Source organism: Marmota monax, unplaced genomic scaffold (genome assembly GCF_021218885.2).
Source record: "Marmota monax isolate L192 unplaced genomic scaffold, Marmota_monax_Labrador192_F-V1.1 WCK01_AAM20220418_F8-fsc00240, whole genome shotgun sequence".
Taxonomy (NCBI): Eukaryota; Metazoa; Chordata; class Mammalia; order Rodentia; family Sciuridae; genus Marmota; species Marmota monax.
In genome coordinates this window covers 169,449-195,089 of record NW_026693696.1, presented here as the reverse complement: position 1 = coordinate 195,089, position 25,641 = coordinate 169,449, and positions in this window count along the sequence as shown.

Below are 25,641 nucleotides of genomic sequence, written 5' to 3'. Positions count from 1 at the left end.
AATTCCCAGTACCAAAAAAAAAAAAAAAAAAGAAGAAGAAGAAGAAAAAGAATCTAAGACACTATAAATATAATTTCATTTGCATAGTTAATGTTTTCTTCTATTGTTGTCTCATTTTATGTTCACTACATGGTATCAATTAAGGTAATTAAATATACTTAAAGTGATAGTTAAAAGACTTTTATAGTCAAATGAACTTAATAACCTACAAGATACATTTTTTTACGAAGGAAAGAAACAGGCCATTGTCATAATATTTTTTCTTTCTTCACTTTCAATATTCCATATTAGATTTTTAAAGTATAGATATGGGAACTTGCTTTGTATAAACTAATTCAAATCAATCATCTACATTTATAAATAAATGAGAATGTGCCCAGCGCATTTGGCATATACCTGTAATCCTAGGGGCTTAGCAGGATGAGGCAGCAGGATCCTGAGTTCAAAGCCAGCCTCACAACTCAGTGAGACAAGGTCTCATAAAAAAAAAAAAAGGTTGGGGGAAGGCTGGGGATGTGGCTTTAGTGGTTAAGCACCCCAGATTTAATCTCTGGTATCAAAAAACAAAAACAAACAAACAAACAAAAAACATAATGAGAAGTTTGGGATTATGGATTGACAATTATTTCAGTGGAAGGAATCTGATCACTTGGGGTGCATGTCAAAATTTGCTTGCTATGATTATGAGACTGAATAGTGTCAATCCATTGAGTTTCAACTAAACTTCTGTAAAATATGAGTCACATTTTTGTGTGTTGTCTTGGAATTTATAGGCCTTATCTAGTTTTTCTTGTCCAACTTTATATCATTCACTATCAAAAATATAGCTATGACACTGATAAAATGTTGCTGTTCATCTTGTTCAAAAAATACCGTACCTTTGGAGAGTCTCTATAAAACACGATTCTGACTCTGAAGAAATGACATTTGGTGTTTGATCACTCACATTAATATTGTTTTATTTTTATATCAAACAGTAAAAAAGCAGTAACATTGACTTACCGATGACATTTTTATTAGTAAACTGTGGGCTTGAGAGGATGCTTCCAGTTTACTGGACAAAGTAGAAGCTAAGAAGTCAGGGTTTGCTTGAAACATTCGTGACTTGACAGGAGTGAATTTTCCTTTTAGCCATGCCCTGAGGTCCCTATGTCTCATATAAAATATCCCCCAAAAGAATGAACTTGGTATTTCTTATATCACAAATTTCAGTAAGTATGTATTGAAGTAACAATATAATTGTTAGCCATGAGAGTGGGGAGGTGGGGAGATTATGCATACAGCTTTCTTCTCCTTTAAGAAGTTAAAGTATTTTCTTTTTATACTGTTTGGATCATCTAAAAATTAAAATAATAATTTCTAGCACAATGTTCCAATGTAAAAGCACTTCAGAATAATTTAATTAAACTGTCTGAATAGTCAGCTATTAAAAAATTGTTAATGTTTTCTCAATAACCATGGTTTGGCATTGTTGATGTACTCCCAAAGGTCTCTGCTAGCTGCAGTGATTCTAAGCTAATTAGGCAATTATTAATAGAAATTAGAGCATTTATATTTCATTCACTATATAGTTTTTATCATTTAAATTTTTAGAATGTTTAGGATTCTAAGATTTAAATTTTCCCTGTTATTTCTGTGAAATAATTTATAATACAAAATCATAATTTTATAACTTAAGTTGCATTTCAAAGAAGTCCAAAAATATTTCAAAGCAATTTTAAAAATATTATTGCTGCATACATCTTTAGTTAATTAAAATAAAATTTATAAATTTTTATATTCTTTAAAAATTGAAAATAGATAACAAAATCATTGTTCACAACAAGTTATTTCACAGTACTTTAGATATAAAATGCAATGAACTTAGGATGTATTTGTGATCATTAAGAATGTAAATCACTAACACAGATTATTGTAAAGGGATAAAATAAAAACATAGTGTTTTGTTAATAGTTTAGGGAATCTATAAAAATGCCTTCTGAAATAGTTACATTTTTATTTATGCTAATCCTTCTCTAATGAGCATTCATGTTTCTTTATGTGCAATGTAAATTTATGCCCCCCTGAATTCATTCAATTTAGCAATTATTTATATATAGATAGCTAATCCATTTATGATGGTTGATTTTGTCAGTGCAATTGAGTAGATAAAGCAAGAGTTTTGTTTTTATACTTGTATAAGGCAAAGTTTTTAAAGCTTTTGAAATTTTTCTATTTTGTTTGTTTAGGAGTTGCTTAAAATATCTCACAAAGTGTAAAAAGAGAAAACTTTGAGTTTACGCCTCTACAAAGAGTAAGGGATAAATATGCCTCATATTTTAATAGTTTCCAATAGAAGAATTACCACATGAAATATGACTTTCATATGTATCTCTTGGTACCTACTAAGCAGAGTTATTTTAGCAGTTGTATTTTTCTTAGATGGTACTTTAATGGTACTGTATATCTTTTTCATTTAATTTCATTAGTAATATTAAACATATAATCCTCTAATGATCAGTTTGTTGAATACCCATTAAATTAAAAAGAAAGAAATAATCATTAAAATAATTAAGAAAACCATAGTTATTCTTCATAAATTCTCTATAATCTGTGTTTAATAATGTCTCACCCCACAGAGGTTGGTACAATTTGAGCTAATAGATGTTGTTCCCTTTACAAATTTTCAGCCTAATCTACCAGCTGTAATGAATATTATAGAGTGGGATTTCCTCCTTTATTGTTAATTTTGAGATAATTTTTCATGCTGATAAGTATAAATATACATTAAAATGAAATATAAAGAGAAACAAATGATTAAAATTTATGTATTATCATAAAATAGTTCCTGCATATATCTATATTTCTGCCTAGTATAACAAAATTGTTTTGATTGGAATTTACAGAATGTAATCATATTTTTTTTTCTATATACTGCCCACATTGCAACTGAAGTGATAAACACATGGCATTATTTAAAAAAAGTAAAAAGAAACACCCTAATCTAACTTTTTCAGTGTGTTTTACTACATGTTATTTGTGCATTTTTATTATTCATAAATTGAAGTAAAGATAACAAACTTTAAATCCATTTCTTACAACAAAGAAAAGGAAGTAAAGGCAGTTAGCAAATGCCTTGGATAGTCTCCTTCCATGAATCATTCAAAATACTACAAAACTTCAGTACTCTCATTTTTGCAGTAAAAATTCGTTGAAAAATAATAAAATCTAGTTTTGCTCAAAGCTATATTCTTGTTAATAGCTGTGGTGATGGTATAAGAGAGCTGATCTCCTTAATTCTTGTGCAATACTAAGGAGATTGAAAAGTAAACTTTTTTGTTTAATGTATGGCAACAAAGTGGCAGCCAAAAATGAGGTTCCTCTGTTATTCTCTCAATGATTTTCCTCTTGGATTTGTCACGAAAAAGAACAAAAATGTAGCAGCACTTAACCTCATTGTGTGTGTGTGTGTGCGCTCGTACATGACCATTCATTCATTTAGAACTAGTGTTGTCTACATAGACTTTTTTTTTAATTCAAGTCCTTGTCCAAAAAATCCATATGCTTTTTGAGCTTTAAACACTGTTTTTTTAATTTCCAAATAATTGTCCTATCTTTATTTTCTAAACCGATATGACTTTATAGAAGCAAAGTCCCACCCCCACATATCAATAGATTCTACTTTTAACTAATTTATTACTAACCTTTAAAATGTTTCTTGCTAAGGTTAAAAATTTGCAAGTTTTTACTTTATTATTTGAAGTAATGTATAAGCATGGATATATGTGAGAGTCCTAAGAGGTCAGGCATCCTGACATTAAACCTGTGGCAGTATTTATATCACTGACAGACTACAATACAAAGGATGTGTGGAATCCAGAATAAACTGCAGGTGGTAGAGAAGGCAAAACCACTACAAGGACACACATTTCAGACATGGGCTTGAAATGTTGAGTCAACTTAATAAATAAATAAATAAATAAATAAATAAATAAATAAATAAATAACACACAGCTTACAAAAGGATTGAAGTGCATTGAGTTTCTTTGTTGCTATGAACATTATTGCAAAACAAATAACTGAATAATTGTCATTTTAAGGTATTGATCTTTCTAAAACATTTATATAATTTCCATGATTTAAATTTACTTTTGGGTTCTTTCAGCATCTACTGAAGAAAGCCAAATCTTATGTTAGACATGATGAATAGCAATGTTTATGAGAAAAAAAAAATAAGTAAATAGCATCTATGCTTGATCCTAGAAATTATGGAACAAGATGATAAAATAGAATGGGTATAAGTATCCATCTCCAGTCCAAAGAATAAGAATGGAAGGTGCCAAAATTAATTTTGTTTGGGAGACAAATTGCAATCACACTCTGAAAAGTTCATTACCTTAATGTGGAATACACTGAAAGAAGAGCAAGAATTTGCAGTCCTGAAGAATCATAAGTATTGGTATTGAAATAATTGATGCTACAAATTTGATACTGTGTAATTCTTCAAAATACTCATGATTTGGATTAGAGATATAATAAGTTGAACACAGGATATCTAATAAGTTGAATAATTACCATATTTTTTAAAGAGTGCGAGAGAGAGAGAGAGAGAGAGAGAGAGAGAGAGAGAGAGAGAGAGACTTTTTTAATATTTATTTTTAAACTATCAGTGAACACAACATCTTTGTTTTATTTTTATGTGGTGGGTGCTGAGGATCGAACCCAGCACCCTGAGCATGCCAGGTGAGCCCGCTACCACTTTAGCCACATCCCCAGCCCCATAATTACCATATTTTAATTTTGGAAAACTTAAATTGTAACTTCTAAGGAAATATAAAATTATCCTTTTAATGTATCTACTGAAATAAGATTTTATATAATGAAGTAAAACATTTCTTGATTATCTTATTATACTGTTGATTAGATTACTTTTATTATAGAAGTTATAGCTTTAATTAGAAGAAAAAATATTTTTTTCTAAGTATATAATATATTTGGCATTTCAAGGTGGTGACCAGACTTCATTCCTCATTTCTGATGAAGGGATTTATGCATTTCCAGGTCACAGTCAGGCTAATTAGAATCGTGCTTATGCTTTCATTAATGAGAGTAGAATAGAATTCCTCAAACACATGATAAAAATATATACTACAAGATATTGAGCTGTGTTTATTTTTTCCACTAAAAAAGTGAAAAATGATTTATTCTTTTTAAAAAAAAAGGAGTACACTTATTCATTGACTTATTTACATATTAATTCATTTTTAACAGAACTGAAAAGCATTATACACAGAATTATAATTTTTCATAGAAAATACTTTTTGCCCAATATTAAAAATTTAATTAGCAACTTTAACATTTTTCAAACTTCATTTCATCATTATATAAAAAGGGAAACTGTCTGAAATTTTGGTAGAAGAAGAACATATGTAATGACCTTTGACCAAATTTTTCAGATACTTTTATACTTGCATCTATTACTTCATGACTATGAATTATTAAAGTTATATTAGTATGAATAATAGTAGCAGGTACCATTATTAAGAAGTGCTCACAATATTATTTTTTGGAAAAGCTTATTTGAAGATTATTTGCACAAGGAAAAGTCTCTAGCACCCAGCAACATTTCTGACAATACATCATTCAGAATGCTTGTCTTACAATGGAATTAGCTCCTTTTATAATCAGAAAGATTATTAATAAATTATGATTTATTTAGTTTGGCATTGCCGCATTTAAGTATAGCTTGTTAACCTTCAGTGGTTTGGAGGTAGATATTGGCTAAGGCCTCTGTTGCATATCTGCACAGCTATCTTCTTAGGTTAGAGTACTATCTACTTGCACACCAGCAAGATTGGGATTCTCTACATACATAGGTCCTTGGGGCCAACTCACCATTAAAGTAGTAAGCTGGTGTAAGTTAATTAATTATGATTTAATAGCACTTCCCTAAACTTTTATTATTTATCTTTCGTAGTCATGGTGATTGAACCAGGGCCTCCCACATGCTAGGGAAGCTCTATGCCACTTAGCCATGTCCCCAGCCACTAAATGTTTTATTGAAATACATTCATTTTATCTTTATAAATATTCTAAATATAGACACTGCCATATCATATTTCACAAATGTTAAAACTGAGGTTTTGAAAGTGAAATCACTTGTCCCACGTTTGCTGTTATTGAATAGCAAATAATTTTACACTACCTGAAAAATGTGGCAGATATAGAATAGTGATGACCTTGATTTCCATCCTGAGATAACATGATCGAGAATGGTTCACTTTACCAAGGAATAATCAAGGGTGATATGTGAAGGGATTACAGTGTTGTCCAATGACAATCATGGTTTTCATTTCTCTGAGAATGGGGACTAACAGGGCCATTGTGTCCACTTGTTAAGGATGGGAAGAGACTATGGGCAATCAGGGAGCTAAAGATTCATCAATTTCCCACAGCATTTTTTTTCTCTATATCTTTGAAGTTTCCAGTGTTTTGAACATAATAAAGAGAATATATTACAAATAATTGTATAAAAGTGTTGTTGCACTGAGATGGCCTGCTTCTCACTCAAGGGAATGTTCTCAAAGGCTCTAAATTACAGTAGCCGAGGTTTCAGAGGTAGCTGCTCTTCAAAGTTCCCACTTTGAATAATTTGAAAATTAATCAACCTTAAAGTGTATTGGAGAAAGCCTTGAAAATCAAACAAAATAATTCCTTGGCCAAATAATTTTCTACATGTACAGAATTCAACCATCATTGTGTTTCTAATTTGAAAAGGCAGTTTATGTGGGACCTCATTCATCTATATAAACTGATTCATCTGATTTTTTAACCATTGGATCTCTCAGAATACAGATGACTCCCCCCACATAGTTACATATATTTTGCTTCTTCCACTACAGTAGACCATTCAAGAAATTCGGATCAGGGAAAATTAGAGAAGGTCTAGACTCCTGGACAACAGCACTCCACATCTATCTAGTTCCTTTAAAATACAGCATAGGGCAATTGGGAAGCCTTTCTATATTATCCACATTTTCCTTAGCTCTGATTAATTTTATTAATCTATATTAATCTACATTGCATAATTTGACACATAATAAAAATTAAACTGAATCTAATTGTCATTCTACGTTCGAGGCTGCTCTTCCCTATTCTGTTTCATGTTTGACTCTGGATCCCCATGTGTTTATTTTTTGCTTCTACAGTTGTTATTTCTATTGTTTTTGTTGTTGTTGTTGGCCATCCATTATGTATTTGTTGATAATATTATGAATCATTCACTTTCCTTAGGGGATTTTACAGGAAGTTTTTGAATCTTTAATCAAATGAAAGGCTTGGAGAATCCGGTGGGTCTATATTAGAGGAAAAGAAAAACTAACTGGAATATATTATATATGAAGAGATTCATATCTCTTTGGGAATTGGCTTAAGGAAGAAGAGGGGCTGGCCAGGCAAGTCCATCATTTGCAGCATAGGCCTCTGAAAGAATAAGCTGCAGCTCTGCTAACTCTGCTATCCATAGAAGAATCTCTCTGTTTTTAGTAAACTCTCAGTTTTAATCTTTAAGACTTACAACAGTTTGAGTTAAGCCAACTCACATTTTCTAGAACAACCTATTTTTTTAAATCAACTAGTAATGTATTTAATCACATCTTTCACAACAACACCTAGACTGATGCTTAATTACATGGCTGGGGACTTTATCCTAGCCAAGTTCTCATAAGAATAAAATGCTATGAATACTTTTATTTTAAACAACCAACATTTTACTGTCTTGGTAATGCATCATTGTATCACACCCTATCAAAACTTGCTCTTGCCTTTTCCAATGAAGTTTCTCAATTGATTAGTATATTAAACTGTCATATGCACCAGGAAATGGTGTGCAACTCCCCGATGGCCTTGATGAGGACCCAACTAGCACAATCAGGAATAGTCTTTTGTTCATATGCTTCACTAGATGAAAAATAGGTAGTAATCAATAGCACAAATACAAAATCTCTACATATTCTAAAACTTTAACATTGCAATAAGTTCCTTATGACCCTGTAATTAATCAGAACTGGTTTTGGGTTAGTAAAATGTTTCCAGGTGAAAAGCAATGTATCACAGTCTTGAATATATTTTTTTTCTCTCTTCAATGCTGTGGTGTGGTTTGGAACTGGAATGTCTCTCATTGAAGACTCTGTCCCCAATGTAGCAATGTTCAGAGAAGGAGCTTCTGGGGAGTAAATGGATCAAGAGGGTTCTGACCTCATCAATAGATTAATCACTGATAAATGAGTAGTTTGATGACATTAATTGGAAGTCTGAAAACTGGAAAAGATGAAATCTAGATGGAGGAAGTGACTCATTGGAGGCATGCTATGGAAGAATATATCTTGTCCCTTGTCCCTTCTTTGGTGTCTGTCTGCTTCTTGGTCACCATGAGGTGAACTTCTTTGTTCTGCCACACCATCTTAGCCATGATATTCTGCCTCACCTTCAGGCTATAGCAATATTCCAAGTGATTATGGACTGAAATCACTGAAACTATGACATAAAATAAATGTTTCCTTCGCTAAGACATTTATTTATTTATTTATTTATTATCAGATATTTAATCACAGTAAGGAAAAGTTGACAAACATTCTATATTTGCCATACGGAGATTGACTTAGAACACACTCTGATGTAGGAAGGCACTTGAAATTGGCAAAAGTTTGTGACTTGCTTCATTCTGATAGTGAATCTCATATATGTTGTGTATACCCTAATTTCAAGTCTTCCTTATGGGCTTCTCTGTACTCCAATTCATACATCATACCAGAGCATGACAATTGGACACTTCTTTTTCCCTAGGCAATTTCTAAGAGTACAAATAAAAATAAAAATAAAAAGTTATTTATCTTCAAAAATGTTCAAATAACTTTTCTTTTAAAAAAGCTCTATTTCTTAAACCTAGAGATGAAAAATATGAAAAGCTTATGGCAGAGCCATAATATTTTTAGTGATTGCTAATTGACATTTCATTTGTATTACCAACAACTGCTGTCATTGCCTTCAATTTTTCCTTTATTAATGGAAATTATAAAAGCCTGTAAAACAAGGAAGACAAAGTGACAGGTTTCCTATTTATTTATATTTGAGTAAAAAATATTTTCCCAAAGTTTACTTGTTTCCTGAGGAGGGGAAAAATGTTTTAATGTCTATAATTATGTAGTTATTTTATAAATCATTCTAAACATATGTATAAACTAAAATCTCATAAAACATTATCAGGAAACATCACAGATTGAGTAAACAACCATAATTTCATATATATATATATATATATATATATATATATATATATATATATATCACATATCTCACACACACACATATATGCATTTTGGATACAAAATTTTATAAATTCTGCCATTACATATAATTTCTTATGTGTAAATCAAGACTTACTTGAGTTTCTTTTTTAAAAAATCAGAAGTTAATTGTACATTGCTGGTGGGACTGCAAACTGGTGCGGCCAATCTGGAAAACAGTATGGAGACTCCTGGGAAAGCTGGGAATGGAACCACCATTTGACCCAGCTATTGCCCTTCTTGGACTTTTCCCTGAAGACCTTAAAAGAGCGTACTACAGGGATACTGCTACATCGATGTTCATAGCAGCACAATTCACAATTGCTAGACTGTGGAACCAACCCAGATGCCCTTCAATAGATGAATGGATAAAAAAAATGTGGCATTTATACACCATGGAGTATTACGCAGCACTAAAAAATGACAAAATCATAGAATTTGCAGGGAAATGGATGGCACTAGAGCAGATTATGCTTAGTGAAGCTAGCCAATCCCTAAAAAACAAATACCAAATGTCTTCTTTGATATAATGAGAGCAACTAAGAACAGAGCAGGAAAAAAAAAAATCAGAAGTTAATTGAATAAAAGATATACACTAAGTTCTAATTCAGCATTTACTACTCAAGGGTTATCAAATTACAGCTCATGGTTTAGATCTGACCTTCTGCATGTATTTGTATGATTCATACAAAGAAAGATATTATTATGTTTGGAAATGATTATATTTTAGATGATTCCATACATATGTGCATAATATTCAGTTTTGTCTTTTGGTCTCAAAATCTAAGATATTTGCTTGAAATCTTTTTAAGAAAAATGTGTTCTAAACTTAATGTCAAATAAACACAGGGAAGTGAGACGTCAGAAGCCATAAATGTTGAACTATTGTTTTTAAAGTCATTCTCTAAGTCACCTTAGGCAGGTTGTAAATTAATTTATGTAATTTCATAACATAACCATTTATTTTAGCCTGCCTAAATTTTCTTCATCTTTAAAATGGGCATATTAATGTGATTTTGCTTACTTATACAGTGTCTCCCTTCTTGAAGAAAATAGCATACTAAAATCTCTTTGCAAAGAATATAACAGTATAAAATGAACATGTTGAGAAATCAGAATACTAAAAAGTCTCAACTTTAAAAGAAGACTATGTGACTGCTGGATTATAACTTTGTGTGGTTCACCTACTAACATTGTTGATTTAAGAAAAATTACCCATGTTAGTTTAGGATAGTCTCCCTAGCAATCTTTGGAAAACCTCTTGGTGTACAAGGATTGAGGCCTAATTAAGAAGCAATTGTTAGTAGGGTCCTATGTCCCTAATTATTTCTTACCTGCTTCTCTCCTGGACAGACAGTGTCATATGCCCTAATAATGACTGTTTTTTTCTGGAATGCCCTTCTCATAGGAATGAAGGTCTTTGTGGTTCAGATGCTGAGAAAACACCACACCTGACTGAGATCTTCTCTTTGAGAACCTGTCCTTTATTCCTAGAATTGTGCTTTTTCAGGCTAGTTTTCATGCATGCTCCACAATACTGCTCCTGCCACATTAACTGGAGGGTCTGTCTTCTTCTGATTTAATCTGTTTCCTTATAATCCTGGGGTAATGAGGAGCCTTTGCAAATAGTGCATGGGTGGGTCAATTTTCTGCTGCTGAACTCTAAATAGATTCAAATAAATTTCCTACTATAAGAACCCCCCCTTTCCTTGTGTAGGCACGTTGTGAATCTCATTGGCTTTCACATCAGCAATAGTTGAGAATTCTAATAAATAAATCCCCTAAGAAAAAAGTCTTCCTGTTGGATTTCCTGAGTCATAATTCAGATTACAAAACTCAATGTACAGCCCTGTTCCTGGGCTTGACACATCATACTTTTAGACTTGCTTCATCCAAGAATGATACCAGCAAGATTACACTTAGATTACACTTATTCATCTGGGAATCAAAAAGAGAAAGAAAGAAATATAATGTATTCCTATAGGTTATTAAAAGCCTGTGTGTTCTTGATTAAACCACTGCTCCTCATAGGGCAATTCAGGGGACATTCAACTTCACTCAGCTTTGGTCTCATTTATATCCCTCAGTCATCTATACTTGCTACAAATGATAGACCTGCTTGACATTTAGTATTTATGCCCTGAAACATCAGTATCTTGAACACCTGTTACCTTTAACTTTCCTATTTTCCTTTATTTTTAAAAAGTCTAAACCGAGTAGCTGATCCTGAGGTCCAATCCCATGTGATCAGCTCTAGGGAAAGGACCCAGTCTTCTTAGAGTCTTAAATTAAAGTATCTATTTCATCATATTCATCATATGTCAAACCTCAATTTAGAAAAGGCAGTTTTTTTTTCAAGTTCTTGGCATTAGAAAAGGTTCACTAGGAAAGTGACAAACCATCTTCCTATTAAACACAAGCGTTGGATAGAATACATAAAGTTAGCACCCTGATAATTCTGTAGTAATGAGAATTACTTAACATTATTTATAATAGTTGTGTTACTTTTAAATGAATTTTATGTGTTAAATTATTTCTAAATTATCTTGCTTACAAATGAGTTCCCTAATTATCTGATTTTTTTCTTAATCAAAGCTAGTAAAAGGAAAGTATAGCAACTCTGCTGTACCATAATTCATCATCTTGCAACTAACTGAAAGCATGTTTGTCCTCTGTCATTAATATAATGAAGTGTGCGCTTTAATTATAAATGAAGATATAAACTGTGAAATATTAATTTTCACAAGAAATATTTATTAATAATATATGATTCTGATATTTTCATATCCATAGCACTGAGTTTAAAATGGATTTTAAAAATGACAACTTTATAAAATGAAAGATAACTCATTTTTTAAATGGAATACAAAATCAGTGAGACCAACTAAGATTGTAAAGTTGATTTGTTGTTATAAAATATAACATACAAAAAAGGCATCTCAAAGTGAGTACTGTTTTTTTCCCATTAGAAATCATGAACCTAATTCTTGGTCTTTAAATTAAAAAATAGCCCTATATGATAAAGATAAATGGTCCTTGCTTTGTAGTCCCTTTGAGAAAACTGTCCTAAATGAAAATAGTTCTGCTGCAGTGAATTGTGATACATTTTCATATTCCCAAGCAGAGAAGCAGCATCTGGAAATCATATTCCCCAAACATATTTCTGTGCTGCTTTAAAATAGAATAGTGAAATGATGGTGCAGGTAAACATATGCCATTTACAGAGAGGCAATGCTTTATTCAATAAGGTATTATACCATTTGTTCAGCAAATATTTAACTAGTGTCTATTTAGTATCCATTAAACACTGCTGAAGCTGTCAGATAGTAACATGTCCTTTTACTTACACACACATATGTTGGAATTTGGGAAGAAGTCAGGCACAGCACCAGAATTGAAAACTGAGGGTAAATAGTAAAGTCTAATAACACTTAAAACAATCAACTTTCATTTTTTAAATTATAGGAAATCACTTTACAGATAAATCAAAGAGAATTTTTGGTTATCCACAAGAAATTTACATTTCATCCACCAAGAAACTATAGATTATTGAAGGTTTTTTGTTTGTTTGTTTGTTGGTTGGTTGGTTGGTTGGTCAAATGAGTGACCAGTCAACTATTGAGCTTTATAATAAATAATGTATCTTTAGATGTTGTTCTTCCCCACTAGCTGTGGACATGTTGGGAGATGTGGATAATGGCTTCAATAAACTTAATTCATGAAGTCATTACCCACATCAAGTTCATTATTTTCCAGTTAACCTCTTTTTGAAGTCTGTAGTAGAATAACATACACTGTGTTTATTAGTTGGAGCATTAAAACACACCACATGCAGAAAAATACTAGATTCCACTGGATGAAATGCTCAACATAGTACCATTAGTGGTAGTCCCTTAAGAGACAACACAAAATAGCTTGGTGCAGTGGTGCATGCCTATAATTCCAGGGCCTCCAGAGGCTGAGGCAGAAGGATTACAAGTTCAGAGCTGGCCTCAGCAACTCAGTGAAACCCTAAGCAACTCGGTGAGAACCTGTCTCTAAATGAAATATAAAAAAAGTGCTGGGTATGTGGCTTAGTTGTTAAATGCCCTTGGTTTCAAACTTTGCTACAAAAAAAAAAAAAGCCAATGAAAAAGAAAACACCATATGATAAGGATATTGTGGATGTCTTGAGGGTGGGGGAGAGGAAGAGATCCTTATACAACAAACTGAAATATTTATATGCAGACTAATTTTAACATCTAGTATCTGCTTCAAAGTACTCTATAGGAGGTGCATGACAGAGTGAGAGAATATCCATTAAACAAGACTGGCCAAGAATATCTAAATGATGGAGCTGAGTGATTGGCATACAGCTGTGTATTAACACTGTTTCCTCTACTTTTTGTATTTGTTTGAAATTTAGTAATAAAAAGTCTAAATAGATAAATTATAAACTAAACAAAAGTAAACATTTTATTTGCAAATTAAAAACTAAACAAAAGTAAACATTTTCTTTGCCTTAGTCTACTCCAAAGACCAATATGAATGTCTGATTCCATCTCTGCAATGCAAACAAAGACCCACACAATGTTGATCCAACCATAAAAAGCACAAGATTGCACTAAGTCATGGAATTTTTTTCCCAGCTCCAGAATATTTATATTTTTATTTGGCTGAGGTATCTTCATAGAAGCTTTGCCATAAAATAATAGCTAAACTGTTTCTCTGTGGAATGAGAACCAATTTTTTTGATTTTTTTCCCCATTCTTGATGGATGGGGATGGAACGAAAATAAGAATGTGATATTATACTTGTCCACCATAAGGCTTTGGGGCTTGAACATTTATGTTGATGCATCTGCTAAGGGCATTTGAAGCCATTGTGAGAGAATCAATATCTGCCCTGAAAGAAGTCAGGTATTCTCTCATTTAAAATATTTAAACCTGAATTTTATATAGCTGCCTAAATTGTGGCTTTGTCTTTCTTTGTGGAAGGGGAATAGATAAACAAAATAAATATTATCACTTTCATTCATTGTCTCAATCTTACAGTACTTATGAACCAGATAACCTATGAAAACTCCATACACATATTCCCAAGGTGTGGTATAATTGTCTGCTTTTCCCTGTTGGATCAACTCTGCCAAGGGTCTTTGTTTTTACTGCAGATATGGAATCAGAGTTTTACATTGGTATTTGGAGTAGAATTAGACAAATAAAATGTTTTTGTTTATCTTTTAAATTATCTATTTAGATTTATTACTAAATCACAACTGTATGTAAAATATAGTTGTAAAACATACTAAAGAATACTTTCATCAAATAAATTTTTATGTTGTATCTAAATAATCTTAAATGTTAATACTTCTAGTTTCTTACTATTATAAGCATGATTTTTTTTTTCTTAATGTTATCTGTAGAACTCCCAGTCTATTTACTTGCACACATCCAGATGCATACACACACATGCTTACACCTGAATACACATGCCATTTTGTTACAAAATTCAATGGTGCTCCACTAACATGTAGGAGCAATTTATATTTCCACCAGCATTTTGTTATTACATCCATCATCATTCTTACTACAAAATTTTTAAACATTTTTATTGATAATGGTAAAGACTTCTTAGTGGGAAAAATCTCATGATTCAAAATATGAGCAATAGTATGTGTAATTATCCAACATCAAAATAGACATAATCATTGCAGTTTATACTAAAGTTTTATTTGGGGATATACACAGTGCATAAACACTGTCTGCTGATATCTATTGACTCTTCTTTCATTAATATTCTCTTATTAGTGCTGTGTATCTATTAACTCAATCTGATTTGCTATGTGCATCAACACATTTCACAATATTTTGTTACCCTGTTTCATTTTAGGAAACTGAGGCAAAGGTACTTTAAGTAGCCGAAAGATTCACGACTGCTGTTTGTCATTGTTGTGTTATTTTAACTCAAAAGAAAATCACCGAAACTATAGCAATTTTCATCACTGTTCCTATTATTACTACAAAATTTTACACCTGAATAGTTTATGTAGACAGTAAAAGTGTCACTTCAGATTGTTCCCCAACAGTCTAGGATATGTTCAATCCTGTATGGAGAGTTTAAATTATGTTAATAAGTCAAATAGAATGAGCCAGGCAGAAGTTACCTATTCTTTATATTGTGGCAGCAGATTATTGACTTTTTCCAAGAGTGAAAAAGAGCTAGTTGACATGAGAGGAAATGGGGTATTACAGTCAGTGTAACTGAGAGCAGAACAGAACCTGATATTTAGGAGTTTAAATAGAGTCACCATGAAATCTGAAGAAAAATTCAATTCAGTAAATAAGTAAATAAAGGTAAGAGGGATCTCCTTTTAGAGCCACTCTGTAACTAGGCCAGCGTTATTATGCTACATAAGGTGTTTTCATCTTACGGCTTGTCAAATGCAGTTAGAGCCTGAGAAAGCCCAATGATTTTTCTATAATATAATGTCACTTTCTGTGGCATAGATGCTAAAGATATGCTATAGTGATATTTCCATACACATTACAAAGAAGTTAAGAACAAATGGACAATGATATATGTGTATCAAAAAGTAATTAAGCATTTCAGAATGGTCATTGTTTGAAATGGATTGGCATTTTATTTCCCTATATAAAATTTTACTGAACTATTATCTGGATAGGTACTAGAACATTAAGTTTAAAGTTGTCTTAAACTGTGATTGAATGGAGAATGCTCTACACGATTTAAGAAACCATTAGAAATATAAAGTACGTGATTTTACTTCATCTTCCATATGGTCTCTTTAGAAAATAAGAAATAGTGTTAAAGGTATATAGATTGCTAGATTATAATGGATATAATATGATATTATAATATCATATTATATCCATTATTTTTAAGTTTGATTATAATCTTTTATAAAACAAAAATGGGCAAGAAGTAGGGTTTTGTAACTTTTTGATGTATAATTATGCATATATTTAAATTGCAAATTAAATAAATTTTGAGGGATTTTTACACTTCTGAAGCTACCATGATAATCAAGAGAGTAGTTCTTTTTTATTTCTTTCTTTTCCTTTCTTTCTTTTTTCTTTTCTTTTTTTTTTTTTAAACTGGGTATGGAACCGAAGGGTGTTTTACCACTGAGCTACATCTCCAGTCTTTTCTATTTGAGTTTGATAGAGTATCTCATTGAGTTGCTGAGGCTGACCTTGAACTTGCAATTCTCCTGCCTCAACTTCTGGAGTTATTGGAATTACAGACATGGGCCACTCTGCCCAGCTATTCCCAAATGTTTTAAGGTTTTTACCATGTTTTATTCTACCCCACAATATGATCAACCAAATAAGTGCTTTCTGTCATTATCGACTAACATCCACATTTTGGATTTTTTATAAATGGACTAGTGTAATAGTAATGTATTTGGTTTTGAGTTTCTTTTAACTGTGTAATGACCTAGTAAGTCAGCAATTTTGGTGAATTATTAGTTTTTTTCATATAATAAACAAGTAGTATTTGTTTTACAAAACTTTCATGGTTTATCCCTTCATCTGTTGATGGATATTTTGGTTGTTAACAGTTTGAAACAATTAGAAAGGGTCATCATGTGTGTAAGTCTTTAAGAGAATGTGCATTTTCTTTTCTTTAGAGTGAATATTTCAGAATGAGTACCTACATCATACAATAGGCATAGGCTTAACTTTCAAATAAATTACCAAAATGTTTTTCAAAGTGTTATACCATGTATGAGAGTTAGATTTTTCACATCCCTAGTGAGACCTGGTATTGTTAATTTTTATTATCTCTTTCTTTTTCTTTTTTTTTTTTTTTTTTGTACTGGGCTTTGAACCAAAGGATAATTTACTACTGAGTGACAGACCCATATTTTTTTTTTTTCTTTTTGGACAAACTCTTGCTAAGTTGCTAAAGGTCTTGCTAAATTGCTAAGGCTGACCTTGCACTTGGAATCCTCCTCCCTCAGTCCCATGGGTAGCTGGGATTATAGACATGTGCCACTGAACTTGGCTATATTTCCTTTTTGAACTTAATTATTCTAATAGAAATTGTGTTTGAAATTACTTTTTAAATAAGCAGTTCATTTTTGTATCCTTTCAAACAAATAGGAACATTTTTTAATTAATTTTTTATTTATATATTGCCGCAGTCCAGCTGCAGCAAAACAACTAGGGGATGACGAACAACTTGTGTACATTGATACAATAGGAGTGGGAGCCGTTTATTGTAGGACAGGAGGGGTATATATATATTACACACAGCTTATCTTAATTAACATAAACTAGATACAGAAGTCAACCAATAAGGAATCTCCACACTTAATGGCTTGCTGGTGTTACTTCACAAACCATTCCCTCTGGCAAAATGCCAGGTGCCATCTTGACTTGTTTACAGACCCTAACAATATATGACAGTGGAATGCACTATAATTCATATGACACAGAGCACAATTTTTTCATATCTCTGGTTGTATACAAAATATATTCACACCATTCATGTCTTCATACATGTACTTTGCATAATGATGACCATCACACTTCACCATCATTTCTAACCCCATCCTGATTTGGTTTATTCCTCCCATGCTCCCCGTCCTTACCCCACTGTGAATTAGGCTTCTTATATCAAAGAAAACACTTGGCATTTGTTTTTTTGAAATTGCCTAACTTCACTTAGCATTATGTTTTCCAATGCCATCCATTTACCTGCAAAAGCCATGATTTTATTATCTTTTATTCCTGAGTAAAATTCCATTGTGATTATATGCCATATTTCTTTTAATCCATTCATCTACTGAAGGAGATATAGGTTGGCTCCCCAGTTTAGCTATTGTGAATTGTGCTGCTATAAGCATTGATGTGACTGTGTCCCTGTAGTATGCTGATTTTTAAGTCCTTTGGGTATAGACCAAGAAGAGGGATAACTGGGTCAAATGGTGGCTTCATTCGCAGCTTTCCAAGGAATCTCCATACTGCTTTCCATATTGGCTGAACCAATTTCCAGTCCCACCAGCAGTGTATGATTGCACCTTTTTCCCCACATCCTTGTCAACATTTATTGTTTGCATGCATAATAGCTGCCATGGTGACTGGAGTGAGATGAAATCATAGAGTAGTTTTGATTTGCATTTCTCTAATTGCCAGCAATGCTGAACATTTTTTCATATATTTGTTGATTGGTTATATATCCTCTTCTGAGAAGTGTCTGTTCAGGTCCTTGGCCCATTTATTGATTGGGTTCTTTGTATTTTTTGGTGTTTGGTTTTTTGAGTTTTTTATATACCCTAGATATTAGTGTTCTATCTGATATGTGAGGGATAAAAATTGCTTCTAAGATGTGGGCTCTCTAATCACCTCACAGATTGTTTTTTTTCTGAGAAGCTTTTTAGCTTGAATCCATCTCATTTATTGATTTTTGATTTTAATTCTTTGACAAAGGAGTCTTATTAAGGAAGATGGGGCCTAATCCCACATGATGTAGATTAGGGCCTACTTTTTCTTCTATTACATGCATGGTCTCTGGTTGTATTGCTAAGTCGTTGATCTATTTTGAGTTAAATTTTGTGCATGGTGAGAGATACGGGTTTAATTTCATTTTGTTGCATATGAATTTCCGGTTTTCCCAACAGAACCTGTTAAACAGGCTATCTATTCTTCAATTCATGTTTTTGGCATCTTTTTATAATATAATTGTAATTTTGTGGGTGAGTCTCGGTGTCTCTGTTCTGTACCATTGGTCTACGAGTCTATTTTGGTGCTAATACCATTTTTTTTTAACCATTGCTCTGTAGTATAGTTTAAATTCTGGTATAGTGATGCCACATGCTTCAGTCTTCCTGATAAAGATTGCTGTAGCTATTCTGGGTCTCTTATTTTTCCAGATGAATTTTATGACTTTATTTTCTATTTCAAGGAATGCCATTGGGATTTTGATTGGAATTGCATTAAATCTGTATAGTGCTTTTGGAAGTATGATCATTTTGGTAATATTAATTCTACCTATCCAAGAGCAATGTAGATCTTTCCATTTTCTACATTTCATTGTAGATCTTTCTTTGGTTTCTTTCTTTAGGATTCTGTAGATTTTATTGTAAAGTTCTTTCAACTCTTTTGTTGATTTCTAAGTATTTTATTTATTTATTTATCGATTGATTGATTGATTGATTGATTGATTTATCTGACACTATTGTAAATGGGGTAGTTTTCCTTTCTGAGGATTTGTCACTCATATACAAAAATGCCTTTGATTTGTGGGTATTGATTCTATATCCTGTTACTTTGCTGAATTCATTTATTAGTTCTAGAAATTTACTGGTGAATCTTTTAGGGTCTTTTAGCTATAGAATCCTGTCATCAGCAAATAGTGCTAATTTGAGCTTTTCTTTTCCTATGTGTATCCCTTTAATTTCTTTCGTCTGTTTTATTTCTCTGGCCAAGGTTTCAAGAACTATGTTAAGTAGAATTGGCATTCATCCTGTCTTGTTCCAGTTTTTAGAGAAGATGGCTTCAATTTTTCTCCATTTAGAATGATGTTGGCCTGGGGTTTAGAATAGATAGCTTTTATGGTGTTGCAATATGTTTCTGTTATCCCTAATATTTCTAGTGTTTTGAACTTGAAGGGGTGCTGTATTTTGTCAAATGCCTTTTTGATCACATGCTTGTTATCTTTAAGTGTATTGATGTGATGAATTATATTTATTAATTTCCATATGTTGAACCACACTTGCATCCCTGGGATGAATCCAACTTGATCATGGTACACTATTTTTTTGAAATATTTTTATATGTGGTTTGCCAGAATTTTCTTGAAAATTTTTGCATCTATGTTAATTAGAGATATTGGTCTGAAGTTTTCTTTTTTTGCTGTGTCTTTTCGTGGTTTTGGAATCAGGGTGATATTGGTCTTATAGAATGAGTTTGAAAGTGCTGCCTCTTTTTTAATTTTTTAATTGAAGAGTATTGGGATTATTTCTTCTTTAAAGGTTCTGTAGAACTTGGCTGTGTATCCATCCAGTCCTGGGCGTTTCTTGATTGGTAGGCTTCTGATGGCGTTTTCTATTTTGTTGCTCGAAATTGATCTGTTTATATTGTGTATATCACCCTGATTTTAATTTGGGCAAATCATATGATTCTAGAAATTTGTCAATGTCTTTGATATTTTCTATTTTATTGGAGTACAAGTTTTCAAAATAATTTCTAATTACCTTCTGTATTTCTATTGCATCTGTTGTGATATTTCCTTTTTCATCACGTTAGTAATTTGAGTTTTCTCTCTTCCCCTCTTTGTTAGCATGGCAAAGGGTCTATAAATTTTTTTTTATGTTTTCAAAGAAGTAATTGTTTTGTTCTGTCAATTGTCTCAATTGTTTATTTTGTTTCCATTTCATTTACTTCAGCTCTGATTTTAATTATTTCTGATCTTCTACTGCTTTTGGTGTTGATTTGTTCTTCTTTTTTTCTAGGGCTTTGAGATGTAATGCTAAGTCATTTATTTGTTGACTTATTCTTCTTTTAAGGAATGAACTCCATGCAATGAACTTTCCTCTTCATAGTGTCCCAGAGAGTTTGATATGTTGTATCTGTGTTCTCATTCACCTCTAAAAATTTTTTAGTCTCTTCCTTGATGTCTTCTACAACCCATTGTTCATTCAGTAGCATATTATTTAGTCTCCAGCTGTTGGAGTAGCTTTTATTTTTTATTTTATCATTGATTACTAATTTCATTCCATTATGATCTGATAGAATGCAGGGTAGTATTTCTACTTTTTTATATTTGCTGATAGTTGCTTTCTGGCATAGTATATGGTCTATTTTAGGGAAGGATCCATGTGATGCTGAGAAGAGAGTGTATCCCCTTGATGCAGGTTGAAATATTCTATATATGTCAGTTAAGTCTAAGTTATTGATTGTATTATTGATTTCTATAGTTTCTTTGTTCAGCTTTTGTTCAGAAGATCTATCCAGTGGTGAAAGAGGTGTGTTAAAGTCATCCAAAATTATTATGTTTTGGTCTATTTGACTCGTGAACTTGAGAAGAGTTTGTTTGATGAACATAGATGTTACATTGTTTGGGGCATATATATTTATAATTGTCAAGTCTTGGTGTTTGATTCCCTTGAGCAATATGTAGTGTCCTTCTTTATACCTTTTGATTGACTTTTGCTTGAAGTCTACTTTATTTGATGGATGAAAACCCCTGCTCACTTCTTCAGTCCATGTCAGTGGTATAATTTTTCCAAACCCTTCACCTTAAGTTTGTGGATGTGTTTTCCTATGAGATGAGTCTCTTGGAGGCAGAATTGTTGGGTCTTTTTTTTTTTTTTTTTACTCAATCTGCTAGTCTATATCTTTTGATTGATGAGTTTAGGCCACTAACATTCAGGGTTATTATTGAGACATGATTTATATTCCCAGCAATTTTTTTTTAATTTAATGTGACATGGTTTTTCCTCTGATTAGTTTTTTTCTTTAATGTAATATTTACCTCTGCTGATTTTCATCCTTGGTTTTCATTATCTTCTTGGAATATTTTGCTGAGGACATTCTATAGTGTAGGGTTTTGAGTTGTACATTCTTTTAACTTTTGTTTATCATGGAATGTTTTATTTCATCATCTAATCTAAAGCTTATTTTTTCTAGATATAAGATTCTTGGTTGGCATCCATTTTCTTTCAGTGCTTGGTATATGCTGTTCCATGATCTCCTGGCTTTGAGGGTCTGGGTAGAAAAATCTGCTGTGATACGAATTGATCTTCCTCTATATGTGATCTGATTCCTCTCTCTTGTAGCTTTTAAGATTCTATCCTTATTCTGTATGCTAGGTATTTTCATTATAATGTACCTTGGTGTAGACCTGTTGTAATTTTTTTACATTTGGTGTCCTGTAAGCCTCTTGTATTTGGTTTTCCAATTCATTCTTCATGCCTGGGAATTTTTCTGATATTATCTCATTGAAGAGATTGTTCATTCCTTTGGTTTGAAACTCTGTGCCTTCCTCTATCTCTATAACTCTCAGATTTGGTCTTTTGATGTTGTCCCATAATTTTTTGATGTTCTGTTCGTGGTTTACTACTGTCTTCACCGTATGATCAACTTTATTTTCCAGATTGTATAGATTATCTTCATTATCTGGCATTCCTTCTTCCAAGTGATCTAGTCTGTTGATTATGCTTTCTATTGAGTTTTTTATTTGGTTTATTGTATCCTTCATTTAAAGAATCTTTGACTTTTGTTTTTTCAGGGTCTCTATTTTTCTCTTGAAGTAATCTTTTGTTACCTATAGTTGCTCTCTCATCTCCTTGTTGGAGTGATCTATTTTTGCCTGTATTTGCTCCTTTAAGTCATTCTTTAATTCACAAATCATTTTCATTAGGAACCTCTGAACTCCTTCTCTAACATTTCATCGACTTCGCTGTCTATGGGTTCTGTTATTGTAGTATTCTAGTTTGTTTGGGGCACTTTCCTTCTTTGTTTTTCCTATTGTCTATGTGTCTTCCTTTCCTGCAGTGTAGATCTTGGACGTGGGTCCTGTGCAAGTCAGTGAGGGCAGATCTGGTCTGGGCCTGAGCTCCCACAGTAGTCTGCTGGTTTAAAAGAGTGGTCCTTTGCCAGAGGATGGTCTCTGGCTGGTGTCTACAGGTGGCAGGATGGACTGGGGCCTACTGTGAGCCTGGGTCCCATGCAGGTCAGTGTGGGAGGATACGGGCCGGCCTGCCCTCCTGCTGTAGCCTGAATAGGAATATTTAAATGAAGATTTACTGCAACCATAGGAGCAGAAAATTGACTTTATATGGTACCTCACATTAATGACTTTAGGTCTTTCTATACTTGACTCTACTTCTCCATTCTCCATAAAGAAAGAAAGAAAAAAAAAGGTCAAAAAATCCACTCAATATATTAAGAAATAAGCTTGCCCCTCTTTTTACTATTAAGCAATATTACTCATCATTGAAAACTCACATGTGTATATTTTTAACGACTTATTTTCTTAACCATGGATAAAATGTGCTAGATTTGGGCTTAATATGTATGATTTTAGTCATCACTAATTTTTAAGTCTTTTTAATATAAATTAAACTTAATATTATCAAAAACTTTGCATATTATTTATTTCATTTTGCTTGCACTTAGCAGTCACATTTGAAAGATACAAAACAGTAAATCTCAGCTAGCAAGAAAGGTTTAAAATGCCAAGCAATTATGTCTACAGAAAGCTTTTTTTTTCATTTTAATTTGCAGTGTCCTTTTTTATTATTTTGTAGTAACAGCCCTAACATAAAAATGTGGTTTAAAAAAGACAAAATATATTAATATTATGTGTCCATTTTTCAATTATGCTCCCCAGCTGCAAGTTAATTTTTAATCATTTTAATTAAATTACTTTCATTTTTCTCACTGACCACAACAATAAAGGAAAAAGCAAACCATCCAATGTAATTACAATAAAACAACTAAATCCTTTTATAGACAAATGTCCCAGTAATATAAAAGTATTTAAATAATGCTTTTGACTTGAGCAATCTTTCTAGTACTGCATGGGACCCATGATAAAATGTTGTATCGGTAACTTAGAAGCTGATTCTTAAATTACTTGAACTATAAAATAAAAATATTATTTCTTTAATTATACACAAAAACAAATTGTGAAGGGTGAGGGAGGACATAATGTTATTTGTGCACAACATTTTCTTCTTTTTTTTTCAGCTAAGAATCAGAATTTTTAAACATTTTCTTCTTAACTGCCTGATTATTTTTGCGTTAGGTAGAAATGATATCACAAATTATTAGTCAGATAATGTGTTTTTATAGCTGGCTGAGATCTTAGAGACAATGTAGTTTAATTTCCTCACATTTTACAAAGAAATTATTGACTAGATTCTTTTTTAGTGGCTGAAGTTCTGAAGCAAGTTAGTGTCATACTTTTGACTATAGGCCAAGCTTTCTAATATCCAGTCTAGCTTTCTTTATTCCCCATAAATTTTATTGTATCTTAGACTCACAAATATATATATGAATAAAGCTGGTTCCCAAAATATAAAACTTTTCCCTTAAAAAAAGCTAGTAAATTGCACCATTCAACTTCTATGACTTTGACATAAGCAGAAATATCTAAAATACATAGGAATCTATTATCATTCAGCAAATATCTCTATGATAGTATTAGCTCCATGCTGCTGCTGAAAGATCAATTTGTTATTAGGTGACTTGTTTTTCTTATATTTAAATATTTGGGGGCTTATTTTCTTACAAACACAAAGATTTGTAAGCAGGTAATATTGGCATCCAAAGTTGTATGGAGATGTAAGATTAGATTTTAAAAGAATTATAAAAACTACATTTGAGCAATTATCTTAACATAGCTAAGACTCAGATAATGATAGACAAGATCAGGCAAAGTCTAGGAGAAATCTAAGAGGAGAATTACATTCGCAATCTCCTTATTGGCTCTTAGTAATTTTACCTTCTCTTAAATGACAATTCCAGTTTACACAAATGTAAGTAAACAGAGGAAGAGTGCCTGCATTTGCATATATACTAAGAAACACTTTAGATGACAACATGATTCAGATAAACATATTTACTAGTCATAGTGAAAAACATTAAACCTTTTCTGAAAAGGAGGACAAAGAGTTTTCACTAAAAATTGAAGATTAAAGACAAAAAATCATCTTTTTCATAACTCATTTCTCCATTATTAAAATGAGAGAATATACTTACAAAGACTTATTTCACAAAATTCCTGAAAGAATCGGATGAGATAATAGGTAAGAAAGTTCTTGGCAAAGTTTAAAGACTGAATTAATATGAGTTATCATCATTTCTTTTCAGATAGAATTTTTATTAGACACTTTATAAAAATGTGGTCACAACATTTTTATGGAAGCTTATGAATGTGTCTGGGAATTTCAAAGAAGTATATGAAATAGTGGGATTCGTGTGAAGTTGGAGAAACTGCTAGATAAAACCTGAACAAACTAGAAATGAATTTTTTAGCTCCACATTATTTCTGAGCTTTGCTCTTACATTGTGATTCTTGGAAAAATTGAATATCAAAGATCACCATAATTTTTGACTAATATATATTTAGTGTTTTTGAAATAGCCACATACTCAGAATGGGATTATTTTTCTGTTTTTTAAAAAAACATAAATACTATGGTTGTTTGAGGGAGCAAATTAATTACAAAAGATACAACACATTTTTAGAATTTGGTCAATTAGTGTTGTTAACTTAAAATATTTGGCAGTTCAGGACTGAGTTTATTTTTAGGCTAAAGTTTACTTTGAATTCTCTATTATGGAAATATATACCCAAATATATTT